Here is a 16,283-nt window from a genome sequence, read left to right on the forward strand (position 1 = left end):
GGAAGGAAGGAAGGAAGGAAGGAAGGAAGGAAGGAAGGAAGGAAGGAAGGAAGGAAGGAAGGAAGGAAGGAAGGAAGGAAGGAAGGAAAATAAGTTGAACTTTTAGATGGAGAGAACAGAACTGTGTTACTAGAAGTGGGAAAGGGGGAGAGAGAGAAGGGATAGTGAGAAATTGGTTAATGAACACAAACAGCTGGTCAGGAAAAATAAGTTCTACTGATGTACAGTTGAGCTAAGCATTTATAATTAATATTAATTTACTGCATGTTATCAATTAGCTAGAAGAGAGATCAAATGTCCTCAAGAAAAAGAAATGATTATGTTTTGTAATGATGAATATGCTAATTGTCCTGATTTGATCATCACACATTGTACACAGGTATTGATATTCAACTCTGTACCCCACAAATACGTATAATCAATTACATTTCAATAGAATAAAAAAGAAAAAGGGAAGAAGAAAGAAGCCAGACACAGAAAGAGAAATACCACATGTTCTCATTCATATGTAGGAGTTACAAAAACAAATAAATAATGATAATAATAAGTTGAACTGTTAAAAGGAGGGAGAACAACTGGGGTTAACAGAGTCAAGAAAGGGGAGGACACAACCAGGCTCACTGCGCCAGTGCCTCGGGGCCCACCCAGGGACTCAGGGTATGGAGCTGGGAACCGGACCCAACTCCCACAACCAGGCACACCTTGCCAGTGCCTTGGGACAACCCGAGGACCCGGGGCATGGAGAAGGGGACTGGACCCACCTCCCACAACCAGGCACCCTGTGCCAGTGCCTCAGGGCCCACTTGGGGACCCAGGGCATGGAGAAGGGGACCAGACGCCCCCCTCCCACAATCAGGCTCACCACGCCAGTGCCTCGGGGCCTGTCTGGGAACCCAGGGCATGGAGAAGGGGACCAGACCCCACTCCCACAACCAGGCACACCGTGCCAGCACCTCAGGACCCACTTGGGGACCTGGGGTATGGAGCTGGGGATCAGACATTCTCCACAACCAGGCACACCACCAGCACCAAGGAGCATGCCAAAAACATCTTCTCCATGTGGGTGGCCCACCACAGCCACCACAATAACCATGGCTGCCGTGAAGGTGGCTAGATGCCACAACCACCATGCAGATTGTCTGCCAGCCACTGGAGTGCCTTAACACAAGGAAAGTCACCAGCAGACATAAAGAAAGGAGGAGGATCTCTCTCTCCACAGAGCCCATTTCAGAGTGATGGAAGAGGCATCTGCTCTATGATAGTATTGGGGGACCTGATTACAACTCTCAGCATTGGACAGATCTTTTGGGCAGCAAATGAACAGAGTAACCATTATTCTTTCAGAGGGTGAGAAGAAATCCAGGGTGATTGGTGGGAGGAGGGAAAGGGGGATGGGGAGGGATTAGACAAGGGACATTAATAATAATTAGAATTGTAACTATACATATGCTGGTAATATTGATTTGATCAACATATCTCAATCTTGAACCCCCAAAATTTGTATAATCAATTTTGATTCAATAATAAAAATAATAATAATAATTAAAAATTAAAAAAAAAAAAGAAAGGGGAGGAGAGTAGAGGGATAGTGAGAAGCTGGTTAATGGACACAAAATTACAGCTAGGTAGAGAAAATAAGTTCTGTTGGTGTACAGTCGACCCAGGAATCTATAATTAACAATGATTTAGACCGGCCGCTCACTGGCTGAGCGAGGTGCGGGCGCAACACCGAGGGTTGCGATCCCGTTGCCGGTCCCGGTCCGGTACGGGCGCGACACTGAGGGTTGCGATCCGTTGCCGGTCACGAAAAAAGACAAAAAGGAAAAAAAAAACAAAAAAACAAAAAAAACCCACAATGATTTAACTGCATGGTATCAATGATTAGAAGAGAAGAGATCAGGGCCGGCCCGGTGGCGCACTGCTACAGTGCGCCGCTTGGGAAGCGCGGTGACGCTCCCGCCGAGGGTTCAGATCCCACATACAGACCGGCCGCTCACTGGCTGAGCGAGGAGCGGGGGCAACGCCGAGGGTTGCGATCCCGTTGCCAGTCCCGGTCCGGTACGGGCGCGACACTGAGGGTTGCGATCCGTTGCCGGTCACGAAAAAGGACAAAAAGACAAAAAAAAAAAAAAGAAGAGAAGAGATCAATATTCACATCACAAAGAAATCATTAAATTTTGCAATGAGGAATATGCTAATTACCCTGATTAGATCATCACACATTGTATACATGTATTGAAATATAACTCTGTACCCCATAAACAGGTATGATCAATATGTTTCAATAAAAAATTTTTTAAAATAAATGGGAACGCATATACACAGCAGGCAAATACTTATCTTTAAAAGGCTGACAATAAAATAATCACTGTTTAAAAAATGATAAAGTAAAAAAAAGTACAGTAAGAAGCAAACCCAGAGTACTTCGTTGCATATTAATTTTTATCCCTTGCCCCCCCCCCATTTTTTCCTTTTTGTCTTTTTTCGTGACCGGCAACGGATCGCAACCCTCAGTGTCGCGCCCGTACCGGACCGGGACCGGCAACAGTGAGCGGACTGGTCTCTATATGGGATCCGAACCCTCGGCGGGAGCGCCGCTGCACTCTACCGAGTGCGCCACCGGGCCGGCCCCTCCCTTGCCCCTTTTTAACAAAAGCATATTATATAAATTCACAGCCAAAATTATTCGTTGAACAGTCTATATATCAACTACTAGATCTAAAATATTAATGACTCTTACATCCACCATTACATTTACATTAAAGAGATAAACCCTAAAGAGCCTAGACTAGTGGATTTCAATATTACTAATACTGGATGCAATATAAACACATCTATTTTGGAGACAAATTATTCTCAAAAGAGTGCTCCTACTATTTTCATGCTCTACTCTACACTCCACACCTGTATGCATCTTCATATTTATTAAGTTCCAAACTAAACTCCTCCCTTACTAGCCAGCCGCCGAAAACAATAACGACAAACTAACCTCCTCCATTCTCCTTTTCTTTTACTTTTCCCCATCCAAGAAAAAAAAAAGCCACCTTCATACCCATCCAATTGCTGCTACCCAAAACCCGGTATCACCCTTGAAATCTTTTCCATTCTCATACCTTATATATTCAATCACCAAGCACCACCTAGTCTATTTCAAAAATAAATAATGAATCCATACACATACAAATTCAATACCCTATTCTTGCTTGCATCCCTTCCATGGAGTTTTATCTCATGATAAAATCAGAAATTCACAACATAGCCACTCTCCCCAAAGCATACTCTGCGTTAGTGACACTGGTCTTTCTTCAGTTCCTCCTATTCTCCAATCTTTCTTCCTCACTCCAAGGCCTTCACTACAAGATATTCTCTGCTGTGAATAATCCCTCATACCTTCTTCACCTATGCAATTCCTACTCATTGTTCAAGTTTCAGTTAAAATTCTACTTCTCCTACCCAAGGAATCTAAATCAGCCCTCCGTTATACTTTCATAGCATTTTTTCACAAATTTATTTACATATTTGTTGTGTAATTTGTGTTTATTGCCTACCTCCCTCAATAAACTGTAAACTCCCAAGTGGATATTTTAAATCTGGCACAGAGTAGGTACACAACACTTTAAAAAATTAATTTGTCAATTAATGAACCTGCTCTAATTCAATAATGTTTATGCAGTTAAAAGCTCAAGGAGGATGAAGATCATTAAACTGGTTAAAGGACATTATAAATCTTTCTATACAAATCTAAGAGCAGTATCAATGGCACGGGGGAGGGGGATATACCAGATTATTAATGTAAGGGATTAGGCATAGGTTTGGAGGTGAGAACAGAGGGAGGAAGGAAAATTGAAATAAATTAGTAAAACTGCTAGATTAGTCTCTACTACTTGGGGAAAGACCATTTCTGAAGCATCTTTATGCAATGTAATTTTTCTCTGTTTCTGCCACAAAGCAAGAAAAAACACCAGGGTGTTAGAGTCCACATTCAAGGAGCTAAACATTAAACATAACACTAAACTGGAAGTGTTTAGTTATTTCCTAACGAGCAACTCTACTTAATCAGAAAGGAGCTGTTGAGGACTATCAAAACTAAGCTGTTCTAAATCTCCAAAACATTAAAGCAGGATGCTCAGACAGAATTCCCAGTACAGGTTTTATATATATGTTAGAAAATAGCACTCTAGGGCCGGCCCGGTGGCGCACTGCTACAGTGCACCACTTGGGAGCGCAGTGGCGCTCCCACCGAGGGTTCGGATCCCACATACAGACCGGCCGCTCACTGGCTGAGCGAGGTGCGGGCGCAACACCAAGGGTTGCGATACCATTGCCGGTCCCGGTCCGGTACGGGCGCGACACTGAGGGTTGCGATCTGTTGCCGGTCACAAAAAAAGACAAAAAAGGAAAAAAAAAAAAAAAAGAAGAAGATAGCACTCTATTAAAGCCCAAAACAAAGCACAGATTACATCATTTTAGGTAACAGTTAAAATTGGCATATACTTTATCAGATGAGTGTTTATATTACTAATTTTTTCTATGTGTGTGTTCTATCTACTTTACCACATGTAACTGACAAAGGCAGCTTACTTACTATCTCTTTGTACCTCTTAAGGGTAGCAAAGAATAGATACTCACTAAGGTTAACTGTAAAATTATTTGGACATAGGTATTTCTAGTTCTTTTTATCATATTTCTAAATTACACATTGCCTTTTAAAATAGGGGAGTGGCCAGCATATGCACTTAGAGGTTTTAATAAGTAACTGCATTTTTGGGAATTCAAAGTTATAATCATGTAACAAGATATACTAATTTATGTTCACACTTAACCATCACTTTCCATATGGTGACATACACAGTACCTTGGGAGGCAAAGGGGAAGGAATGATAGAGGACTGGCCTTATGCCTTTAAAAAAACAGGTGGTAAACATTAGTGAAGCACTTTTAAATCAAATCATAAAACATTTTCTTTTTATTTTTTTTACTCGGTATACATCATTTTTTGGTAACAGGCAGAATCATTCAATCTTTAAATATTTAAGAACCCAATATGCAGTAGGCACTGTTCCAGGTGCTGGGGATATGACCGTGAACAAGAGAGATGACGGCCCTACTCTCCTTTGGCTTACATTCTAATAGGAGGAAAAGAAAACTGGATAATCTGAGGTGGAAACCTACGTTAGATTGAGTGATTAAGGAGAATTTATACGTGAGGGTAACATCTGACTGAGACTACACATAAAATATGATCTTAATTCCCAAATTGTTTCAGAAATCAATGATTTCATAGTATGCGTATAATAAAAAACTTAACATAAATGCTTACCCCCTTTTACCAATCTTGAACTTCTAGTTATTATCTATATGATGCCTATATTTAGAAACCCAGGCAACAAAATTTAATAGGCTGGATAGAAAATTATTATCCCTATCACTCAAAGTCACTACTAAACACACTATTATCCCTGGCAATCATATCACCATTTCCCCAGTTTTCTAGGTTCTTAGAACTGCTTAACTCAGCTCTCCTCCTTGCTTTTCCTATATTCAATCCACTAATATCTCCTGCTGATTCTTTCTCTCCAGTGTCTATCAGACCAACATGTTGTCCACTTTTTCAAAATCATCACTATACTCCTTGAGACACTATTAGCAATCCATGTCTGAAGCATTTCAGCAGTATTCTGACCTTTGTCCCTGGTGTGGCTACACAGTGCATCCTGCTGAACAATTCCCCACATTTCCATATTCATAATGTCACACCCCTAGGCACCACTACTTCCTTTCCATAACTTTCCCTAAAGAATTCACACTCCTGCTACCTAACATTCAAGGTCTCCCATTATTACAGCCTGTAATGACAGAGCTTAAAAATGCATGATGAAAAAGTCACCAAATTAAATGGAGAAAAACGAATACACCACCATAGTAGGGGATTTTAATGCCCACCTCTCAGCAATCCACAGAAGAACCAGACCCCTCTGAAAAAAAAAAATCAATAAAGACTTGAATGATCATCTTGCTGTGGTTTGAGTGATCCTCCAAGCTCATTTTGGAACTTAACCCCCAATACGTGGTGGAAGGTGGGGCCTTTAAGAGGTGATTGGATAGTGAGGACTTTCTCCTCATGAATGGGTTGATCCCATTAATGAGTTGATGGTTTAATGAGTGGTCATGGAGTGGTTCTGATAGCTTTATTAGGAGAGCAAGTGATAAGGTTAGCTCTCTGGCTCTTGCCATCTTCACCATGTGATTGCCTATATCACCATGGTACACTGTACAGAACCCCCACCCAGAAGAATGCTTTTCACCCAATGTGCCCCCCCCGGACCATGGACTTCCCAGCCTCCAAAACTGTAAGAAATAAATTTCATTTCTTTATAAATTACTCAGTTTCAGGTATTCTGTTATAAGTGACAGAAAACCCCCCCCCCCCCCCCCCCCCAAAACTGTAAGAAATAAATTTCATTTCTTTATAAATTACTCAGTTTCAGGTATTCTGTTATAAGTGACAGAAAACAGACTAATACAGATCTGAACAATACTATAAACCACCTTGACCTTACTGACATTTTTAGAACACTATACCTAGCAACTACAGAATACATATTATTTTCAAGTAGATGTGGCACTTTCACTGACACAGACTATATGCTGATAAGTCAAAATAAATTCAAAAGGATTAAACTCATTAGAATGTGGTTTGAACACACTGAAATAAATTAAAAAACCAATAAAAATAAGACATTTAGAAAAACTTCCAAACTCTAAATGTTTAACACACTTCTAAATAAAAAATTTGAAACTATTTCAAGCAGAATAACAAAAAGTACAAATAAAAGCACATATAAAAATACTTACAAAAATTTGTAGAACACAGTAAAAGCAGTGTTTAGAAGGGACAGAATTTTATAGCTTTAAGTACTTATTTTAGGGGAAAATAGATTTTCTAAGGTTCTATCTTAACAAGTTAGAAAAAAAAAAATCAAAGTAAACCCAAAGGAAATAATCTAAAAACAGAAATCAATGAAAAGAATAAAACAACAGAGAAAAGTAACAAAGCAAAAATTAGCTCCTTGAAACAATTAACAAAATTGGTAAATCCCCAGTTAAAATGGCCATTAACAGACTCACTTTATCTTCAACCTTGTCTGAAGTCAGCATGACAGGCATCTTCTAGCCTTCAGCCACATTTGTACTCACCCCCCACTGCCAGCTTCCTACTCTTCTATACCAGAGGTCAGCAAGTTATGGTTCCTGGCTTAAAGAGGGTCCAGTGCCTGTTTTTGTGTAGCCCATGAGCTAAGAATGGTTTTTAGATTTTTAAATGGTTGAAAAAAATCAAAAGAAAAATAGTATCATATGATACAAAAAAAGTACATGAAATTCCATTTCAATGTCCATAAATAAACTTTTGTTGGAATACAGTCATGCTCATGTGTTTACTCATTATCTATGGCTGCTTTCCCACTCCACCGGCCGAGTTGAGTAGCTGCTGCATAGACAGCAACACCTACAATATTCGCCATCTGGTTCTTTACAGAAAAAGTTTGCCAATCCCTGCTCTATACATTCTCTTCCTCCTCCTCCTGTCTTTTCTATCGATTTATGGATCTATCCCAAGTCAGCTCAAGATCCACTTCTGAAAAATGTCACTTCCACTTCCTAGAAAATATTCTGTTCAAAATCTCCTAAATTGATTTGTAGAGTACTAAATATTTTTATGTGTGTATGTTGTTTCGCCATTTAGCAATAACTTCCCTAAAAAGGAGATTGTACCTGCCACCCATCAACAAAACACCTAGTGGCAACTGAACAAGTAAATGGGCAAGAGCTAAGGAAACTACCAAGCCTCCTCTTCCCTGAAGTAAAGACCAAAGGGTTGGGGGAAAGCGGGGTGTGATAGGAGCCTGGAATCAACTGGGAATTAAATATGCATAAATTTGAAACTGTTATCTTTTACTAAAAAGAAATACAAAAACTTAACCTGTATATTTTCTAAAAATAAAGGGTTTAGTTTCTCTGATTATAAAAGAACTACTTGCTTTGTGAATCAAGAATAGAAAATGTAAATTTTTTTAATTGAAACATAATTGATTATACATATTTGTGGAGTACAGAGTTGAATATCAACATCTGTGCACAATATGTGGTGATAATTAGCATGCTCATCATTACACAATGTAATCATTCTTTGTGACCCTTTACCAATTTCTTACTAACCCCATTTCCCATTTCTCACATTCCCCATTTCCTATCTCTGGTAACCTCAGTTGTGTTTTCTCCTTTTGTAAGTTCAATGTACTATTGTGATTGTTGTAGCTTTCAAAAAATGTAAAAATTTACTTAATTAACAGCACTTTCTTTCCCCTAGATGAGCAGTTCTAATTTTTTTGATTTAAGGATTTTTTAAATTCTTTTTTTTTCTTTTTTTTTTTTTTTTGTCTTTTGTCTTTTTCCGTGTCCGGCAACGGATTGCAACCCTCAGTGTTGCCCCCGTACTGGACCAGGGACCGGCAACGGGATTGCAACCCTCGGTGTCGCTCCCGTGCCTCGCTCAGCCAGTGAGCGGGAACCGGTCTGTATGTGGGATCCGAACCCTGGGGCGGGAGCGCAGCCGCACTTCCCAAGCGGCGCACTTCTCCAGTGCGCCTCCGGGCCGGCCCGGATTTTTAAATTCTTTAAAAAATTTTTGAAGACCCAAAGAGGTTTAGTGGGCATTATTTAGTGGGCATAATATTTATTGTATTACAAATTAAAACTGAGAAATTTTTAGAATTTTCAATAGCCCTTTAATAATGCTTTATTTTTCTTTACTGTGAATATGCAGCACTAAAAAGACAATAACCAAGAATATAGTTGGGTACTACTGTCTTGATCTGTGATAATGCACCAATTTTACTCTCTATTACTGTTGCACTATCACTGCACACATTAGAGAAGGTAAATAATATCTTAGAATTATTAATAAAACAATTATGACATTGTAGGCCCTATAAAAGGGCCTTGGGGACCCTGTTATGGGATAACTGTGCCCCTCTAAAATTCATATGTTGAAGCCCGAATCCCCAATGTGACTATATTTGGAGACAGTGTCCTTAAGGAGGTAAATAAGATAAAATAAAATAATAAGGGTTGGGCCCTAATCCAATAGGACTTCAGTCCATATAAGAAGAGGAAGAGACAGCAGGAGTATACACGTACAGAGAAAAGTCTATGTGAGGATACAGGACAAAGGTGGCTGACTAAAAGCCAGGAAGAGAGGCCGCACCAGAAACCAACCCTGACAGTACCTTGATCTGGACCTCCAGCTTCTAGAACTGTGAGAAAATAAATTTCTGTTGTTTAAGCCACTCAGTCTATGGTATTCTGTTATGGTAACCTGAGCAGACTCCTAGGGTTCAGCAGACCATACCATGAGAATTTTTACTCTAGATATATATGTCTTATTATCTCTTTCTTTGCTCTGAAGGAAGAGGGCAAAGATCCTTTCATAGGCAAAGACAGAGATCTGGAGCCTAGGAAAAGAAAATAAGATGATATCCAAGAATACTAAAGAAAATAAATCCCATGATAAAAATGGAAAAGTAAGAAAGTTCAGTAGGTAATCCAAATAAGCTAAGCGCTCTCATCAATCTACATACACTTATATCTCCCAAATCCCACATTACTTAGAATATGCTATAAAGTTTAAGCCTCCCCTGCTCATACCCTTACTGTTTATCACTTTTCTGAGTTTTCACCTCTACCTCCTTCTAGCCCTTTGAACCCTCATCACTTGTTTGACCTTATAGAATTTGGCTAGAAAGATATGAGGTGACACTTCCACCAATCAAAAGTCAATTTTCTCTTTGAGCTTTCAGATGCTTTCTAAAATATTATACTGGTTGTCCTCAGCTTCTTCTCAATATCCTTCCAATGCCTGGTAAATGTGGACATAACAGCTCAGTCCTTATCCCTCTGCTCTTCTGTGCCCATGTGCATACACATGAACATATACACATGTGCACACGGTCATGCACACATGAACACATGCACTCACACACATTCTTTCCTTGGAGAAGTACCAATGTTCTTACACATTCAATTTAATTAAAAAATCTATTGAGTATCTTATATATGACATCTCAAATTCAGTCTACTAGGAAAGACGAAGGCATAAAGCTAGCTATAAAAGCTAGAAATCATAAAGAAAAAGTATAATTTTGACCATGTAACAATGAAAAATTACTAATAATGAAAAATGATCCTATAATTCCACAAATGATCAAATTAGTATCATCAGAAAAACAGGCAAAGAATAAAAATAAGCAATGCATAAAAGATGATATGCAATGGACAATAAAAAATGAAAATATATCTAACCTAATTAATAAATGTATGAATAAAATTAAAATTATAGCAAAATAATTTCTCTTCTATCAGATTGGCAAAAGATTAAAAAGACTAACAAAATCCAGCATTGGTAAAGGCCTAGGGAAGTATGCAATGCTCCACATAACTGTCGGCAATGTAAATTGGTACAGCCTTTCTGGAGTTACCAAAATAATCAAAATAAGGGCTGGCCAATTAGCTCAGTTGGTTAGATCACGATGCTGATAACACCAAGGTCCAGGGTTCGATCCCTGTATCGGCAAGCTGCCATTAAAAAAAAAGAGAGAAAGCTGAATGGCCAAAATAATTAAAATTTACAATCCACCTTTTAAGAATCTATCTTTATCATATAATCAAAAGTGCAGAGATACAAGCATAAATATAGGGCAGTAGTTCTTAACTAGGGGCTGTATTAACTCCAAGAAACACTTGGTAATGTTTGAAGACATTTTTGGTTGTCACATCTCAGGTTGGAGAGAGCTACTGATGTCTAGTAGGCAGAAGCCAGAGATACTACTGAACACCCTACAATGCACAGGACAGCCTACACAGCAAAGAGTTATCAGACTCAAAATGTCAAAAGAGCAGAGGTTGAAAAACTGTAGTATAGGAGGATCAATAGTTTTTACTGTAGTGGCTACTGTTGCTGCTCTCCAGAAGGGAAAAAAATTAATTCTTATTTAGGTCAAATTCCTGTATACTGATGGGCTATGTAACTAGCAGGTGGGGGCCAATGTGCATTAAAAGGTCGAACTGCTGTAAAGTTCTCCCTCTCCTATGTTCATCATCCCTTTCGTTTGATAGTAAGTTGGTACAGTCTGATTTCTCAGGATTGGCTGAGCATTTTCCTCTTATATAGTTAATGTGTCAAAACACATAGAGACTACAGGTGTCACTAGTACTACCAAGTATCTATCACCCTGTGAACAGAACTTGACAGCCAGCTAAAAGAGTAGGTCAAACATTAGGTTTGGGGAAATGAGACAAAGGTGTGTATTAATTCCTAACACAGCCTCCTAGGATACAGGAATACAGAGATCAGTAACAAACTGGACCCAAAGGGAATGCAAATTCAGGAGCTTTGCTTAGAAAGTTGCCTGAACACACACATACACAAAAAATGAAATCTGAATCTCTAGAGAATACCCACGTTCAATTAAACACTGGAATGCCATGGCTAAAGTGTTTAAAGAAAAAACAAAAAATCAAGAGATTTTAAATACACCAGATATACATTAAGGGGACAATGGAAGTCTCAGGAAAGATGAAGACAAAAGTGCCATTATGGTAATTTTCTAAATATTTCAAGAAGATAAGGTGTTTCAAATGCCATATTCCAGGAAAGGTGCCAGATGAAAAGGATTAATGAAAGGATTAATGAACTCCCTGCCCACAACAAGATATGGGAATCACTGTAACAATTCTTCTCATCTCATGATGAAAGTGGGGTAGGTAAAAAGAGATGGAAGCTGGGACAGTGCAAAGAAGGGTTATGTAAAAAATTCTAGCTTAGTTAACTAGAAGAAAGGTATCATGAACCCAAAGTAGCATTTCTTTTCCAATATCTTGTTATCATCTGTTACTACACATGCAGAGAGGTATTTTCCCTAAATAGCCTAAATTTCATTATATACATGTAACTCTTGCAAAGATATGAGTAGAAAGGTCCTGTATATCCTATATTTTTACAAATCAAATCTCATTCTTTATATGTAAAACCAAAATATTTCATTTAATGAAATCCTAATATGTGTCATTCTTCAAAGACTTAATTTCATCTTAAAATCAAATTTTTTACATATGTGAAACAAGTGAAAAACATTTTTAAAACACACAATAAAAAATCAAATTTTTTGTATAAAATTAATTTTTACATATTTGTGAAACAAGTGAATAAACAAAAGCTTTAAAAACACAATAAAGATAAGAATTAAATTTGCCCAAATTGTTTTCCATAATCCCAGACTCATAATATTGAACATGACATTTAATAATAACTTGAACATGACATTTGTTGTACAAACCAAACAAATCAAATTATATAAAATTTGGCAATAGCCATAAAAATAAAAATTCCAAATTATTGCCAGTTTATTATAACAAGATGAACCAAAGACAAGCTTTTCTTAGTCTCAGTTTGGGCTAACTTTGACCTTGCTGAGAAAGAATTTTGTAGAAAGGGTAGGAATTTTACCTGGAACAAATGGAAAGAATTTTGTAGAGCAGGTACAAGGAAGAAGCACTGAGGAGTCTGAAGAGGCTGAGAGGATGGCTTATTTTGGGAAGAGAAGGTCAGGAAGAGGTAGGATGTGCCAGCTCAAAGAGGAACACGAAAGCCTGAAAATGAACAAAAGTATTTAAAGGCAATTTATAGGAAGTAACCCTTCCTGAATCACATAAAATGTAAACTATCCTCCTCACCCCACAAAATACCTTTAGGAATAGTCTACATTATTTATCACCAAAAATATAATTTTAGAATTAAATTTTTCGCTTGTTTTCTTGTATGTAAGAGGTTTTAAAAAGAAGTTCAAGGGCACAAAATAGTAGTTTAAGGATCAAAACCAATTTGCTCCCCCAATCAATATAATTACACTATGAAAATACACTATGAAAATACACTATGAAATTGAATTACAGAGTACTCTGTCTCCTCCAGAAGACAACATATTTCTTCAAGTCAACTAACAAGTTAGTTCACTGCTTAACTCAAGGTCATAATAAAGCCCAGGTTTCTGGGTCTGGACCCCTATGATCCATTAACTTTCTTCTATGCTGAATTCACAGGCTATATGCCTAATCTTAGGCAAGCTTTAAAGTAGAGAGTAGTCAGTTGCTCAGATAAGGGTAGTGAAGAGACTATGAATTTGATCAATGAAAAGTCATCACTACTACTATTGGTAAAATTTAAAGTATGTGTCCCACTGATATTGAAGCTAAGGCCATAAGAGTTTGTGGGGAAAAGGTCAAAGAAACTTTAATAGTTTGGAAAACTAATCTTTTTCAGTTTCATGTAAGTTTTTTCAAGAAAGGTCACCATTTAACTGTAAATCTAAAATCTACACAATGGAATACTACTCAGCTATAAAAACGAATAAAATACTGCCATTTGCAACAACATGGATGGACCTTAAGAGAATTCTATTAAGTGAAACAAGTCAGGCACAGAAAGAGAAATACCACATGTTCTCACTTACTGGTGGGAGCTAAAAATAAATTTTAAAAATACACAAACAACCAAAGGTCATTGTTGGGTGGGAGGGAGGGGAGGGAGGGGAGGGAGGGAGGTTTCGGTAATAGGCCACAATAATCAACCACATTGTATATCCACAAAATAAAATTTAAATAAAATAAAATAAACCCAAGTGAATATTTTCCAAGAATAAATTAAGGACTGCATTCATAAAATAATTACTACTTAGGACACAATTATCTAATTTTAATGATGCTTAAATTGAAGCAATTAAATAATTAACAGGGGGAAGGAAAGAATCTATGAAAGGTCCTGTTAATTGTCGGCCATTAGTAGAAGAGTTTAAAAAACCACACATTTTATTTAAATTCCTCTTATGTTTAAATCTAACAAAAGCAATAACGGTAACATAAGTAGTAAGTAACATCAAATTCTTAATCATAAATGAAAAGACAGTACAAAATGTCTATTCTTTCCTATTTAACCATCTGGAACATATTACAAACTCCCTGAAAGCAAGAAAAATCTGTAAGTATGATTATACTCTGGGACTATTAACATGACATGCTTCAATAAATACTCCTAATAGGATCTGCTGATATAACAATTGGCACTAAAACTGATGGATTTTCATTATTTAGCTATTTGTTCTTATGGACTATATACTGAAGAAAACCAATTAATTGTCTATTGAAAAGAGGAGGCAGCAAAAAAAAAAAAAACATGCAGCAAGGGCAAAGTACGGCAGGTTGTAGAGGCAGAACGGAAAAAATGAGCAAAGATTTGCAAAGGCTGTGTTCAAATTATACTTTCTCTCCCTCTCTTCCTTCCTTTCCTTCCCCACCAAATCAGGTATAACTATCTGTGCCCTGGTCAAAAGTGAGTTGGTTAGGATTAGGAGAATATATTAAATTAAATCTTGAATCAGCTAAGTTCCAGTTGGCTGAAGGTCTTCAGGCCGGATCACAAACTAGTAGCAAGAAAAAACATTCAAAATTTACTCTGTTCTTGATGGTTTGGGATATTTGATACATAGCTACTTAACTGGAAAAGTTAAGCAAGGCAAGAACCCCATGAACTAGGATTTTTAGGAACACAGTTCCAGCAGCTGAGCAACAGAGGCAAGAGGGTTGCTGTGATAGTCTTATCCAGATATAATGAGCAGTTGGACTAATCAGCAAATTGGAGTGAATGAGACACTGGACTAATTCAACAAGAGTTGGGAGTCAAAAAGAGAAGTCAAATTGCCTGTCTGCACATGTGAATTACAAAAGTAATTCATGTTTATGGTACAACTTTAGAAAATACAGGTCAATAAAAAGAATAAAATTAAAACCACCCATTACTGTACTATCTAGAATTAAGGTGAATATCTGCACATGCATTCCTCTACAAATAAAGATACATACACAGTTTTGTTTTACTGATTAGGAGTCACATACTGTTTAAGAGCATCTTTTTCACTAAATTTATGTATGTAGCTTCTCATGTCATTAAATACTATTCAACATAATTTCAATGTCTGTAAAGTATGTGTGCATGTATGTGTGTGTTTCATACTTTTTAAGCAATGCAGTGGGACTTTAGATAGGTTCCTTTTTTTTTGCTATTAAAAACAATACTGAGGCATCTTCTGGCCAACTTTGTTTATATTCAGGATTATACCCTCTGAATAAGATTCTACAAACACAAAGGTTTCTGGCATGAGGAACTTAATGCCATTTAACCAAGCCTGGCTTACAGGAGATAACAGATGTCTGAGGGAGAGGCTAATGAATTCACTTATGTACACATTAATTATGAGGTGGCAATAGGACTTCCAAATAGGTATGTTCAACTGACTGTCAAAGAAGTGTGATACATAGGTTTTTAGAATCCCTAACATATTGATGGTAATGGAGTGTATGAGATAGTCAAGGAAAAGTATGAAGAAAGAGAGGAGAATGAATTATTATGGAAACATAGCAATATTTAAGGAGGGAAGCAATTAAAGCTGGAAGAATAAGTAAAACACAAAGGAAATGGATAAAGGTAAAAGGAGGGCCGGCCCGGTGGCGCACTGGATAGTGCACCGCTTGGGAAGCCGCCCGAGGGTTCGGATCCCACATACAGACCGGTTCCCGCTCACTGGCTGAGCGAGGCGCGGGAGCAACACCGAGGGTTGCAATCCCGTTGCCGGTCCCCGGTCCGGTACGGGGGCAACACTGAGGGTTGCGATCCGTTGCCGGACACGGAAAAAGACAAAAGACAAAAAAAAAAGAACTGAATCTGCCAGCACCTTGATTTTGGACGTCCCAGCCCCCAGAACTGTGAGAAACAAAGGTCTATTGTTTAAGCCACCCAGCCCATGTTATTTGTTATAGTAACCTAAGCTGACTAAACGTTGCCCTATTTTGAGTGGTGTGTAAATTTCCCCATCAGAGCCCTTCCCTCTCTCTCCCTGCACTGCTGTAGACCCCTCCTCTGCCAAAAATAGGCCTGTGCTCTTTTTCCTTCCTACAGGTTGTTTCCTTTTCCTGAATGTAGAGAGATCATAATGTCCAGCTTCAAGAATTATTTTCGGACCTGCCAAAACAGTCACAACAAACTCTTAGAAAAGTACCCAGAGGTAGTCAAGAGTTCTTGCTAAAATAAACCCTAATGAGGTATGAGTACTTCCCTCCAAAGGTACCTAGAATTCAGTATACCCCAACATCACCACAATCATAAAAGCTACATATTT

At 38.1% G+C, this 16,283-nt stretch overlaps 1 protein-coding gene across 4 annotated transcripts in view; it reads right to left on the reverse strand.

Moving 5' to 3' along the window:
• Positions 1-16,283, reverse strand: part of NCOA1 (nuclear receptor coactivator 1) — a 189,602-nt gene that overhangs the window by 116,205 nt on the left and 57,114 nt on the right. For all 4 annotated transcript variants that reach the window (XM_008570619.1, XM_008570620.1, XM_008570618.1 and 1 more), the window contains exon 3: positions 12,563-12,705. The gene's annotated coding sequence lies outside the window, so the exon portion shown is untranslated. The remainder of the gene's footprint in view (positions 1-12,562; positions 12,706-16,283) is intronic.

Source organism: Galeopterus variegatus, unplaced genomic scaffold (genome assembly GCF_000696425.1).
Source record: "Galeopterus variegatus unplaced genomic scaffold, G_variegatus-3.0.2 Scaffold620, whole genome shotgun sequence".
Lineage (NCBI taxonomy): Eukaryota > Metazoa > Chordata > Mammalia > Dermoptera > Cynocephalidae > Galeopterus > Galeopterus variegatus.